The 11,779-nt window shown below is 46.9% G+C and overlaps 1 long non-coding RNA gene across 1 annotated transcript; it reads left to right on the forward strand.

Moving 5' to 3' along the window:
• Nucleotides 1–4,265: 4,265 nt before the first annotated feature.
• Nucleotides 4,266–11,777, forward strand: LOC144100491 (uncharacterized). The gene is made up of 3 exons (XR_013307686.1): nt 4,266–4,515; nt 7,913–8,102; nt 11,650–11,777. It is a non-coding gene; the product is annotated as an uncharacterized LOC144100491 (long non-coding RNA).
• Nucleotides 11,778–11,779: the final 2 nt, after the last annotated feature.

The raw sequence follows: 11,779 nt of genomic DNA on the forward strand, positions 1-11,779 counted from the left end.
CTAGTGCACTTCGTTGGCGGACACCTCAAGCGCACCACGAACGCCGAAATCTTGAAAACTCAGTTTTTTTTAGTAAGCGTTCGTGGCGCACATGAGGCGTCAACCGACAAAGTGGACCAGTGAAGCAAAGCACCTTTATTTTTCCCAAAACCGAGAGAGGTTTTAGACCGCGAGTAAGATTAGACTGGGAATAGACTATCTTAACTGCTTCGTGCAAGCCCCCTATTGTCGTTGTTGTTCCTTCGCCCCAGGAGGCAGAGGAGACCACCATCGCCCTATCCCTTGCACATTCGGATGCCCAATACATCTTCAGCGGCTCCAAAACGGCTCTGTCCAACTTAGGCAAGGACAGGATTCACACGCCTGCCTGGCAATGGTTGAACACTCGTACCCACAATTTACCGCATAGGGTAGAGCACCAGTGGGTGCCGGCTCAACCTGGGAACTCTGGAAACGAGGCTGCCGATAAATTGGCCCTAGGTTTGCTTTGCCGGGCTCAGGACAGTCACGATCTAGGATTCTCGAGGGAGCGGGCGCACACCTTTGCAGAGCTCACGCAAATACCCCGTTTGGACCGTCGGACTTAAGCCTCCTACTCACCCCTGTCTTACGCACTACCAACAGATCCTCTTCAGACGCCTCCAGACCCGCTATATGTCGTCCCCTAAGCTGTCATCCCACTATTGTGGCATATCCCCTGCATGCTCCCTATGCGGTGACCCTCACTCCACACTCTCCCACATCCTTTTCGGCTGCCCTGCTGACCCTCCCCCGCAAGGACAGCACGCCATCTCGAGCTTGGAGCACTGGGAGGTCCTGCTCACGTCTGCGGACTCGACATCGCAGCTTGCTGCGGTGGCTCGGGCTGCCGACGTCATGTCCCAACATGACCTGCATGATGCAGTGCAGGACCGCGCAGTGGCCCAGGGGGCCAGCAGGGTCTTAAACTCACTTACGAAATAAAGTTTTTCTGGCTGTCGATCTGTCTAGGCTTACCTTAAGTGGCTCATAAAAAAAATTGAGGAATCTGCGAAAACACCCGCCGCGATAGATCAATCGTTAGGGAGCTCGGCTACTTATTCGGAGTACCCGGGTTCGAGCCCGACCGCGACGGCCGCATTTCGAAGGAGGCGAAACGCAAATCAACCGTGTGGCGTGGGTTGTCAGTGCACGTCAAAGATCCCCAAGAGCTCAAAATTATTTCGGAGACCTAAGGCCCTGTCGGTGAAAGCTCTGCAGGAGTAGAAATAAAGTTGTTACCAACCAAACCTCCACTACGGCACCTCTTTCTTCCTTTCTTCTTTCAGTACCTCCTTCATCCCTTCCCTTACGGCACAGTTCAGGTGTCCGCCGAGATGTGAGACAGATAATGCGCCATCTCTTTCTCCAAAAGCCAATTTTCAATTTCAATTTATCTGGGAAAACGAATAACAAATTTTGGGAGATTCGGAGGAGATTGGAACAGAAACTGAGGTAACGAGGGATGAGGGTTAAAATAAATTCTTCACTTTGTTGTGTTGGTTGTTTTAGTTCTTGTTTCATTTTAGTGGATTGTCTTGTCTTTGTAGGTGTGTACTTTGTAATTGGCTTATATAAGAGTCACGTGACTAAAGGGTATAAATATTGGTGCCCTCGTCTCGCAACGCGTTCTTCGTATACCGCTTGTGAAATGAGCCTCGTCTCCGTGTGTTCAGATGCTTCTGCCTCCACCGCGTTGACTAGTTAGGCCTCCGTCCCCAGTTTTATAATTAGGTTGTCGCAAATAATATTCCTTGGGTCCGTATGCTTCGGGTGCCACATCAAGCTTCGTCGGCACAACTTCCACAGCAAATGTGAGTCCTTCATGTCATCTTCCTTTGTTCGACTGGATTGAGCGTCGCCATCCAGCAGGAATCCAATTGATCCATTACAGGGATGATCCGTTTCAAGTAATTTGCTTATCTGCATTCTTTTTGTCGGACTCTTTTATTCTTTTTCAAGTTTTCGAGGTCCCTTGGCACACATCGTTCGTACTCGGTGGTAAATCTCAGTGCGAAGGCATCACTTCGAAATCCATGAACATCGATAAGTAGAGCCGATGTGCACCATGAATTGCATAAAGGACTCAGAGGATATACAAAGCCTACTGTCTAGCTACAAGTATTTTTAATAGAAACCCTGAAATTAATGTCGAGTGGTTCGTTTCAATAGCCAGCGTCCGTGGACACGTTTACTTCACGGCGCACAACGTGGCGTCTCATGAGAACGGGCATGCGAGATCCCAGTTCTTCAATCCATACGCATCGACAGAAATTACAGCTGAGCGGCCTTAATTCGAGGCATAATGGAGGGGAAATTAGAAGGAAAGGGCCATGTACAGAATAGTTTTGTGGGGAACCAAAAAATGTTTTTGTAATATTAAGCGGAAAGTGATCGACGACGGCGTCCACTCCCCGACGGGTAGGGAGCGCATGGCGGCAACGGTCAGACGCGAGGCCTAACGGAACCGAGGCAGTTCTACGCTGCGTAGTAGACTCAGAAACTCAGCGTTCATAAAAACAGTGACTTTCCCTTTTCTTTTTTTCTTCGAGGAATACTCCAGAGTTTCTAGAAATGTCTCAGTACGCGGTAATACCGGAATTCCACATCAGCCGCCACCGGCGTTCTTACTGAGGCCGGGCAGGCCTTAGGTCCCGGTTTCTCATCAATTGGTACCAAAGGTCCCTACATGGAGGGTCACGACTGCCAGCAGAGCACAAAGGTGCACTCATTTATCCCCTCAATGATTATAGTGGTGTTATTTATAATGCAGGAAAAGCTATTAAGCCACCATTAGTTTATTCAGCCTTCGGTTTAGTGGATTAATTGTCTTCTCTTTTTAGACGTGCACTTTTCAAATTGGCTTATATTTTTTTTCTGTTTTACTTACTTTGTTTCTAATTTCTTTTTTCTGTGTTATCTTTCTGCGTTTATTTTTATATTTTTTACGGGCACTGGAGCCAGAATCGCGTCCGATGTTGCTAGCGTAGGCTGGTGTGGCCTATGCTGGCGTAAGGGTTCTTTCGTCTACCGCTCGACCAGTGAGCTTTGTCTCCCTCGCTCCCTTCGAGGACTTTGGCCCCCACCACACCTTTTTTTTTTGCTTCAATAAAACTTATTCGAGGAAAGACAAGAGAGTTAGCCTGAGCATGACGCGAGCAAGCGAAAGGGATGGAGTGGTACACTGGGCCACATGCTATCGCGACGTGTGGCGTTCATCCCCACCACTCGGCGCACTCTATCCTCAACTCGGGAACATATTCCGTGGTAGACGCTCCCCAACAAAAATTTCTGAGGGCACTTCTCTGCTTACGTGCGTCTCCCAAAGCATGGAACTTTCTAGAACGCAGGTTTTCTTCCGCGACGCCTGTACCCACTGTTGTTTCTGTTTTACTTACTTTTTGTTCTTGTTTTATTTTTTATTTTTTTCCGGTTATGTTTTTGCGTTTATATTTTCTATTTTTTTTGCCCTGCTTTGGTAAACTTCTGGCTGACTCTACCTCGCTCTATTCGTTGCTTCCTTCTATTCCAAGCCGTGACCATTAGATGTGAGAAATTTATTACCCCCTTACTCCCGTCTTCGTTTCCATCCAGTTTTTATTTTTTTACTTGTTCTGCGTCCGTTATATTTTTAATGGTTTTGTTCTTATTTATTATTTTATTTTTGTGCTTTTTAACGTTTCAGTTTATTTTATTTCATTCCGTTCATTGCATTTTTGCTTATTTGTTTCTTCTCTTTATTCCAAGCCGTGATGTACGAAATTTATTAACCCCCCTTACTCCTGTCTTCCTTTCTATTCCGTTTTTGATTTTTCTTATTTCTTTGCGTTCGTTAATATTTTTGTTCTGGTTGCTTTTATTTATAATTTTATTTTTGTTCTTTTTAACTTTTCAGTTCATTTGATTTCATTGCATTTTCAGTTGTTTGTTTTAAGTCTGCTTGCGTGCAGGAATGCCAAATCATGGAACTTTCTAGAATGTGGGTTTTCTTCCACGACGCCTGTAGGCATTGCTTTTCCCATTCTAATTTTTTTAATTCGTTTCCTTGCTTTCATTCTTTTTGTTTTTGCTGTTTGTTTTGATGACGTCTTTTGATTGACAGGTGAGACGGACACTTCCTGCTAACTGGCACTTCCGGCGGACCATATGAGCCATTAAAGGTTTTCATCTAAAAAGTGCGGAGCAAGTGTCTTCTTGAAGACATGGGCGGTGCTGTTGAGGTCTTCGGCCAGTTGGAGACTACTGGACCTTGGAGGTCTGGAGGATAGAGCGTCGGCATTTGGAACCACAAGACCACCACAGGAACTCGGGATTCTTGAGGTCCACTGAACGGAACATCGGCACACTGGGTCACACTGGGCCGCCGCAGCTTCGGGTCGGGGCCTCGTACCTCAAGATCCCTTTTTGCTGAAGGACCTCGGAGCCATACAAAAACCGGTCACTAGCGACACCCTCCAGCTACGTTGACCATCGCGAGTGGACACGTCATCGCATCAGGTGAGCATTGGTGATCACTACCGAAAGGGCTACCGCGATCACACGCACAAAAGGGTTTAGGCTTGTTCATGGGATATGCTCAACATGGCCCTCTTAGCCAGTCATTACTGCCTGTCGTCGGTTTCAAATAGGTCGGTGCCTATTATTAACTGAGGACGTTCATACATTATGAGGCGATGCAGTCCCACGCAGGATATGTGAACAGTGGGTGCATATGCAAGTATTGTTTTGTACGGAGTAGTCACGCAGAAATTTTCGCTGTGTTTAAACTGGGCTCCTGGTTATTATGCATCGAGTTTTGCCTCTTCGTGAATTAACTCGAGCAGCAACACGCACTTCCTGTTGTGTCCGTCAAGCTGTGGTTGCCATTACATTCGCGTGGCTACCAATATTACTTTTATTCGCGGTTGTGTACAACACTGTAGCACTTTCATGAATTCGCTGCTGCAGCTTTAAGCTTGCTGCTTTCCCGATTGAGTTGCTCTTATCGATAGAAGCGCGTTCCTACCAGTTGTGTTTTTTTTGTGAAACCGACAATCATCACACCCAGCAATGTCCACCGCAGTGGGTGGACGAATTCTACCTAGATAAAATGCCAGCATACTGGTGGGAGTGACGAAGGCTGTCATCAAATTTAGTATAAAAGATTAGCTACGGTTCCACTGCTCTTAAACCTGGTTAGAGAGCGTAAGCTGTGGTGTACTCGTCAACTAGACGCGGCTTGAGGCGTCTATAAGGTTGAGTGCGTTCCGCAACTGGACAGCCAGTGTGCCCACCCTGCCGCCCTGGCAGGTGGCAGTTAAATTAGTGGTTGATCGCGAGAGGTTGGTTACCCAATGAACGCTGCGGCCTATTGTTGCAGTGCCGCGTCTCTGCCACGTTTCCATAATAACAATAATTGGTTTTTGGGGAAAGGAAATGGCGCAATATCTGTCTCCTCGCCGTAAGGGAAGGGATAAACGATGGAGTGAAAGAGGTGCCGTAGTGGAGGGCTCCGGAATAATTTCGACCACCTGGGGATCTTTAAGGTGCACTGACATCGCACAGCACACGGGCGCCTTAGCGTTTTGCCTTCTAAAACGCAGCCGCCGCGGTCGGGTTCGAACCCGAGAACTCCGGATCAGTACCCGAGCGCCCTAACAACTGAGCCACCGCGGCGGGTACAACGTTTCCCGTGCGAATGCATGCAGCCCACATCTCTCACCACCGCCATGTACCTCAAAGCGCGATTGAGGCGCCCACGTTCCCAGGGAGCCAGTTATGTGCAATCATCAGATTCTGGAAAGTTGTCAATGCCAACGGCAGTGAACACAATGAACCCCGACGGCAGTGAACACAATGAACCCCGACGGTCTATAGCTTCAATGCTGCGTTTCTGCTACAACGTTGTGAATGCCAACGCATGCAGCGCACATCTGTCACTACAGCCACGAAGGTTAAAGCGCGACTGAGGTGTCCACTATTCCAGGGGGCCAGTTATGCGCCTTTCCTTTGCTTTAGAAGAAAACAAGATATTCCAAGAAAATTGAAGATTGGTTTTGAGGAAAGGAAAAGACGCAGTAACTGTCTTTCCGGAAGACGAGGGAAGGGATAAATGTCGTTGAGCTGAAGGTCGTTCAAGGTCACTCTCCGGCGCACGCGATGACCTAGCGTAGGGAAGCTTTTCGCTTCAAAAGCGACCTCATCTGTACCAGAGAGTCACTGGATAAGTTTTTACAGTGCGTCGTTCCTTTTCTCCGCCCCTTCTAGCTTGAAAGAAATACAGAAGAAATATGAAATATCTATTCGCAAGGTGTTGCTCCAACGAGTTTACTGTTTCCCCTTTATTGCGAGCATCCGTTCAATGTATCATACATAACAATTCTGGACAAAAGCATTTTTAAGCAGGAAAACTGTTTATGAACGCATTTTTTCATATGTAAAATTTCGCTATAACAACACATCCGCAGGTCACCCGACGTCAGTGTTGCATTCTTTTGCAATTGACGTTTTTGCTATCGTCAAATCTTCCCTATTTGTTTTCCATGGCCGTCTATACTGTTCGATGCGATCTATGGAAACGCTTTAGATTTTGCTACATATCAAAATAACGGACTATTACCTTCAATATTACCGTATCAGTATCTTGAAATTTTCCAATTTTCAGTTTCTGTCCGAAAATGCGCTACCAATTTGCTAACTATCAGGCTTTTTATGTAATTTTATGTAAACATTTTAACTATTACTGTTAGGCTCTTTAGTTATTGAGAGACGTGCAGCCTGCCGTAAGTAATACCCATATCAGTTTTAAAATTTCGAAAATGCGGTTAATATCTGCGCTGTGACCCAACAAATGTTGGCTACGCCAAAATGCATGCGCATTTTAGAAGCTTGCAGGCAAAGCCGCCCCTCCAGTGCACGTAGTCTTCGGAATAGTCAAAATCTGTTGGGCCACAGCGCCAAGAGTGACGGTGTTTTCGAAATTAAACTGATATCGATATTACTTACGGTGGGCTACATGCCTCTCGATAACTAACGAGCCGAGTAGTAATAGTTAAATACTGGACCATTCAATATTAGTTATGAAGCCTGCTAGCCAGCACAGCTTAAAACTCGCGGAGACCTGCCGTAGTAAAGCTCTAGCTTTTTAAAAGAGAGCCGTAGTGAAGGGGGGGGGGTACAATTTCGACCGCCTCACCTTTTTTAACGGGTGCTTTCAACACACAGCCCACGGGTGTCTTTAGCTTTCCGAATCCATTTAAATCCAACCCTCGCGTTCGGGATTGACCCCGCGCCTATGAGCGCAGTAACCAAGCATGTGCAACCACTGAGCCACCGTGACGTCAAATCTTTCTTCTCATAAGCAAATGTGGAATGAAACTGTCACTACTCGGTTCGCATCTGAAAATTGCGTTTGGTCAGAGGAAAGCTGCAGTAATCGCCTCACTCATTGGTGGACATCAAGACCCCACCGTGAGTTGAGTTAAGGGTTCAGATTCCATAGCTGTGGTCTCCGGAATAATTTCCGCCACGTTGCGATTGCACATAACACGGCCGCCTTGTCTGACGACAGTGGACGCTAAAATTACGGGGGGCAATTGGGACTATACTTACGCGATGTGAATGCGAAAACATTTGTGTCTCATCGTGGGCTGCTACTTAACTGTACCTGTTAACTATTCAATACTAGACTAATGTCTCAAGTGATTTTACGATAAATGCCTTTAGGTCAAACGTCTTTCGGGTGGAAGGTTTGCGTTAAATGTCTTATCTCAAGCTCTTATTTGTTATATCCGTCGCAGAAATACTCCCCTACACAACACTCGTCGGCACCTAGCAGTACTATGTTTTCGGTTGCTTCGACACGGACAAATTACTATGCTTACAAACGCGCTAATTCATTCCTGTTCGCCTGCAGGACTCGAAGAGGATGCGGTTTCTTGGTTGTCGTGGAAACAGGCTACAAATACACGTGGTGAATCTCCGTGGAGATCACGGTGGCCTCGATACATTCTCGCACAAAGAGGCTGCATTCTGCTCAGCACGAAGAACATGTCCAAGCGTGCCATCTGCGGCAGCCCGCGCAGCAACTCGGCAATTTGACGTTGGTGAGTATGGGGCTCTCTGGACAAATGTGGCTTCTGCGGGTCTCTGACGATGTCATTGACGTTTAAAGAGGCGAGACTTTCCGTTGATGGGCAGAGAACGTCCGGTCGTGCCATGGCGCCCGCAGAGGAGGAGAGATTTCGTCCACTCTTGGCGTTGGCTCGAACCGGTCGCTGATGTCCAGCATTCTTTCTGTGCAAGTCAGCTTTTCTTCCCATTGCGCTCGACGCTGGTGCATCTTGTTTACAGTAAAAGCGCTGGTGAAACACTTACCAGTGTTAAGCGCGATGTAAATGAAAGTTTCGATACTGGAAATAGCGTCTAATGACATGAAAGACAGTTTAACTACTGCTGAACCTGGTTAGAGAGCGAAAGGTGTGGTGTATCGGGCAAGTACACGCAGCTTGGCCTCTGTAACGTTGAATGCGTTCCGCGCACTGGATAGGCAGCGCTCTCACCCTGGCAGGTGGCAGTTAATGGTTGATCAAGAGAGGTTGGTCACCCAAAGAACGTTATACGTGCGCTCCTCACCGCACTCCTCGATGGCGTCACAACAGCAGTTGCCATCGCACGACATCGCGCGTTTGTCACGTGACTATTCTACCACCCTCTACTGGCGAATCGAAAGGTCAAAGGTCATGACAAAGTGGTCCGACACCATGATGGTCCACAAGGTTAGGCTGAAGGGCTTAGCTGTGTTGCGACTTATAGTAATGTATGACCTCTAAATCTGCGAAGGTCAAATTTAGTGCCCCGCGAGGCCCGGCTGTACCCAGCGTAGCAAAGCTTTTCCTTCAAAATGCCTCTGCGGTGACTCAGCGGTTATGGCACTCGGCTATTGAACCGACCGACGCAGAGGGTTCAATTCCGCCCGTTGCTTTCCAATTTAGATGGATGCGAAATTCTAGAGTCCCGTGTGCAGTGCGAAGTCAGTGCACGTTAAAGAAGATCAGTTGGTCGAAATTTCCGGAGCCCTTCACTACGGCGTCCCTCATAGCCTGACTCGCTCTGGCACGTTAACCCTCCCCCCCCCCCAAAAAAAAAACAGTAGGTTAGGAAACAAACAGGAGATAAGGATGTGTGCCTGCTTATATCGAAATATAGTACGAAACTGATGACAGCAGTCGAACAGAAAATGCATAGTCATCGGGACTATCTTCCAAGAGAAAGGAAGTGTAGCACGTTGTGGCAGGGAATGCGGTGAGCGCGTTCGTTTAAGTACTGCACTGTGGAAAAGCTGTCTTCCTCGGTATGCATCAATATTTGCGTCTGTGTTACGCTATCGTGGCATGTGGGAGAAAAATATCAACGAGAGAATCAAGGGACAGTATTATCTGCACTGAAGCACTAGACACACACAGAGCAGTGCATGCACTAGTAATGCAGTCTTAGCATTACTTCCTGATAATAATCCGTAATAAAGCCAGAGTCACAACAGAGGGAAAAAAATTACAGGACTGCACTTGTCTGCTTAAAAGCGGAAATTCAAAAGCCTTTCTCTTTCCTCTTTCTTTTCTACTCTTTTCATTTCTTGTTTTATTTTTGAAATTTTGTTTGCATAATTTTTATTTTGTACTTTATTTTTCCTTCTTATGTGCTAATTAAGCCTTCTCATGCATTTATATCATTTTTCATCGGATCAGTCACACGAAACCTGCTTGAAACGCAGCATTTACTTTATTTCATTAAAATTTAATTAACTTACTGCAATTCATCAAGCAAACTTTTCCCATTTCAAGATCTCCTCACGCAATACCTGAGAGAATTAAACTTCTGCACATTTATCTCCGCAGAACGACATAATCTTGCGGACAAAATTTGCAGACACTTTTTTGCTGACGCGACATAACCATATAATGCTTTCACATTAATATCTTGAAATATCGCTGGGTCCCCATTCAGGTCAGAATTGCTGACAACGAGCGAACGGAAGTGTGCACTGCACAAGCACGCAACGAGGAACACATGAACATAAATGTGGCTCACAAGATTGCTTGCAGTACATGATAGTCGTTGAAGTTTATGGTGCAGGAACTTCCATGATTATTAGGTAAATAACAAATTACGTCTAGTTAAGCCCATAATATAGCAGATTATCGTTTCATGCAGCAAGCTCGAGTCACTTAGGACGCTTCTCTCACCCTAATAATCAACGTCCCCTATCGCAACAGAGAATACTACTTGGAAGAAAACGCACTCGATGGTGGCACTTCCTGTGTTTTACTAGTTTATAAGAACCACACCTTCTGTATTCACGTTTTATTAAACCTTTAATTATTTTACACAGTGCAGAAACAGCCTTGCGTTTGTCCCGTGAAGGTTTGTTTCTTATGCCCCATGATGCGGTACCTGCCACTTCAATCAGTGGCCTGAAGCAGGGTAGAGGGTTCTCCTAGGGCCTAATTTCTTCGGTCAGTTCACTCCCCATTCTGTTGTGTAATACTGGTTTGCACGACACCGAGCATCTCGAGTGCGAATATCAAGCAGCACGCTAATCCCGCACGTATTCGTCGCATTTCATGAGAGATGGTTTCAGTTAACACGCGCGGTTGAGAACAAGGGAGTTAATTATAAGGAGGTGCTGCTTGACGCTGTTTCAACATGCTCTGGTTTAAGGAGCTACAATTTCGTGTCCTTTATGCCCCTTTAGGCGCATGTTTCTTGAATTAAAGGGGTTATTGTTCAGCACACTAACCTTTATTTGCATGAAAGACGTGGTGGGAGGCTTTATTTTATATGACCTATTTATCTGCTTTGCCGCACACAAAACGATCCTGTATGGTTCATATGGACTGCTCGCTTTGCTCCTCAAATATCTTCCGGCCATTCGCCATTGTAGCAATTCGTTTAATATACTGCACTTCACAATAGCGCAGTCAGTGCAGGTACACAATCGTCCACTCTTAAAACGAACACGCGAGCGTTTGGCCGCGCACTTTGCAGCCGCACTGCATCCCACATGGCCACGCATCGAGGAACAAATGGTGTAGGGCAACATCGAGGTGGCGCTCAGTCCGTTACATCGATTTGATGCGTGGCTCGCTCTACAAAGGAACACCCGTGCTTATCTGAAATATTCGTGTTTGCAACAGGAGCATAAATATATACACACATTAGCTGCCACCTTGGACTGTTTCGTATATTTACGACCACCACGTATGTACCGAGGCGCTTTTAGAGCGAAAGCTCTACTCTTGGTACTACAAGACCCAAGGTCAAATCTTGAGCGCGTTTGACCTTGAGCTGGCGGGGCGGTGGTGTGCAATTGACGTCATACCACGTGACTCGCTATGGAGGGGTGCCGCAGCTGCGCTCGCTCGGAGCCTCGCCGCTGCTGTAGTACCACGTGACAAGCGGAGAAGGGGGGGGTATGACAGCTGTGCTCAGTCGTACAGTCTTGCCATCGATGAGGCGCTCGCCGGACCGACTCCGGCGCCAAACCATGCGTAACCATGCTTAATCGAGCTTTCGCTCCTATCACTAGGTTTAACAAGCGCTAAGCCGCTGCCAGTTTTCAATCTTTTTCTGCCTATCACGCGCTCTTCGCAGCCCGGGTCATTGGCGCGGCTTCTTCGTTGTCTTGGAGACGGTGTCGGAGGCAAGGATACCAGAGACTTACCTCCTCTCCTGGTGCGTGCATGGAGAGGCTTTTGCGGCGGCCAAGCTCGTCTCAGCATGG

The sequence above is a fragment of the Amblyomma americanum genome, chromosome 8 (genome assembly GCF_052857255.1).
Source record: "Amblyomma americanum isolate KBUSLIRL-KWMA chromosome 8, ASM5285725v1, whole genome shotgun sequence".
NCBI lineage: Eukaryota > Metazoa > Arthropoda > Arachnida > Ixodida > Ixodidae > Amblyomma > Amblyomma americanum.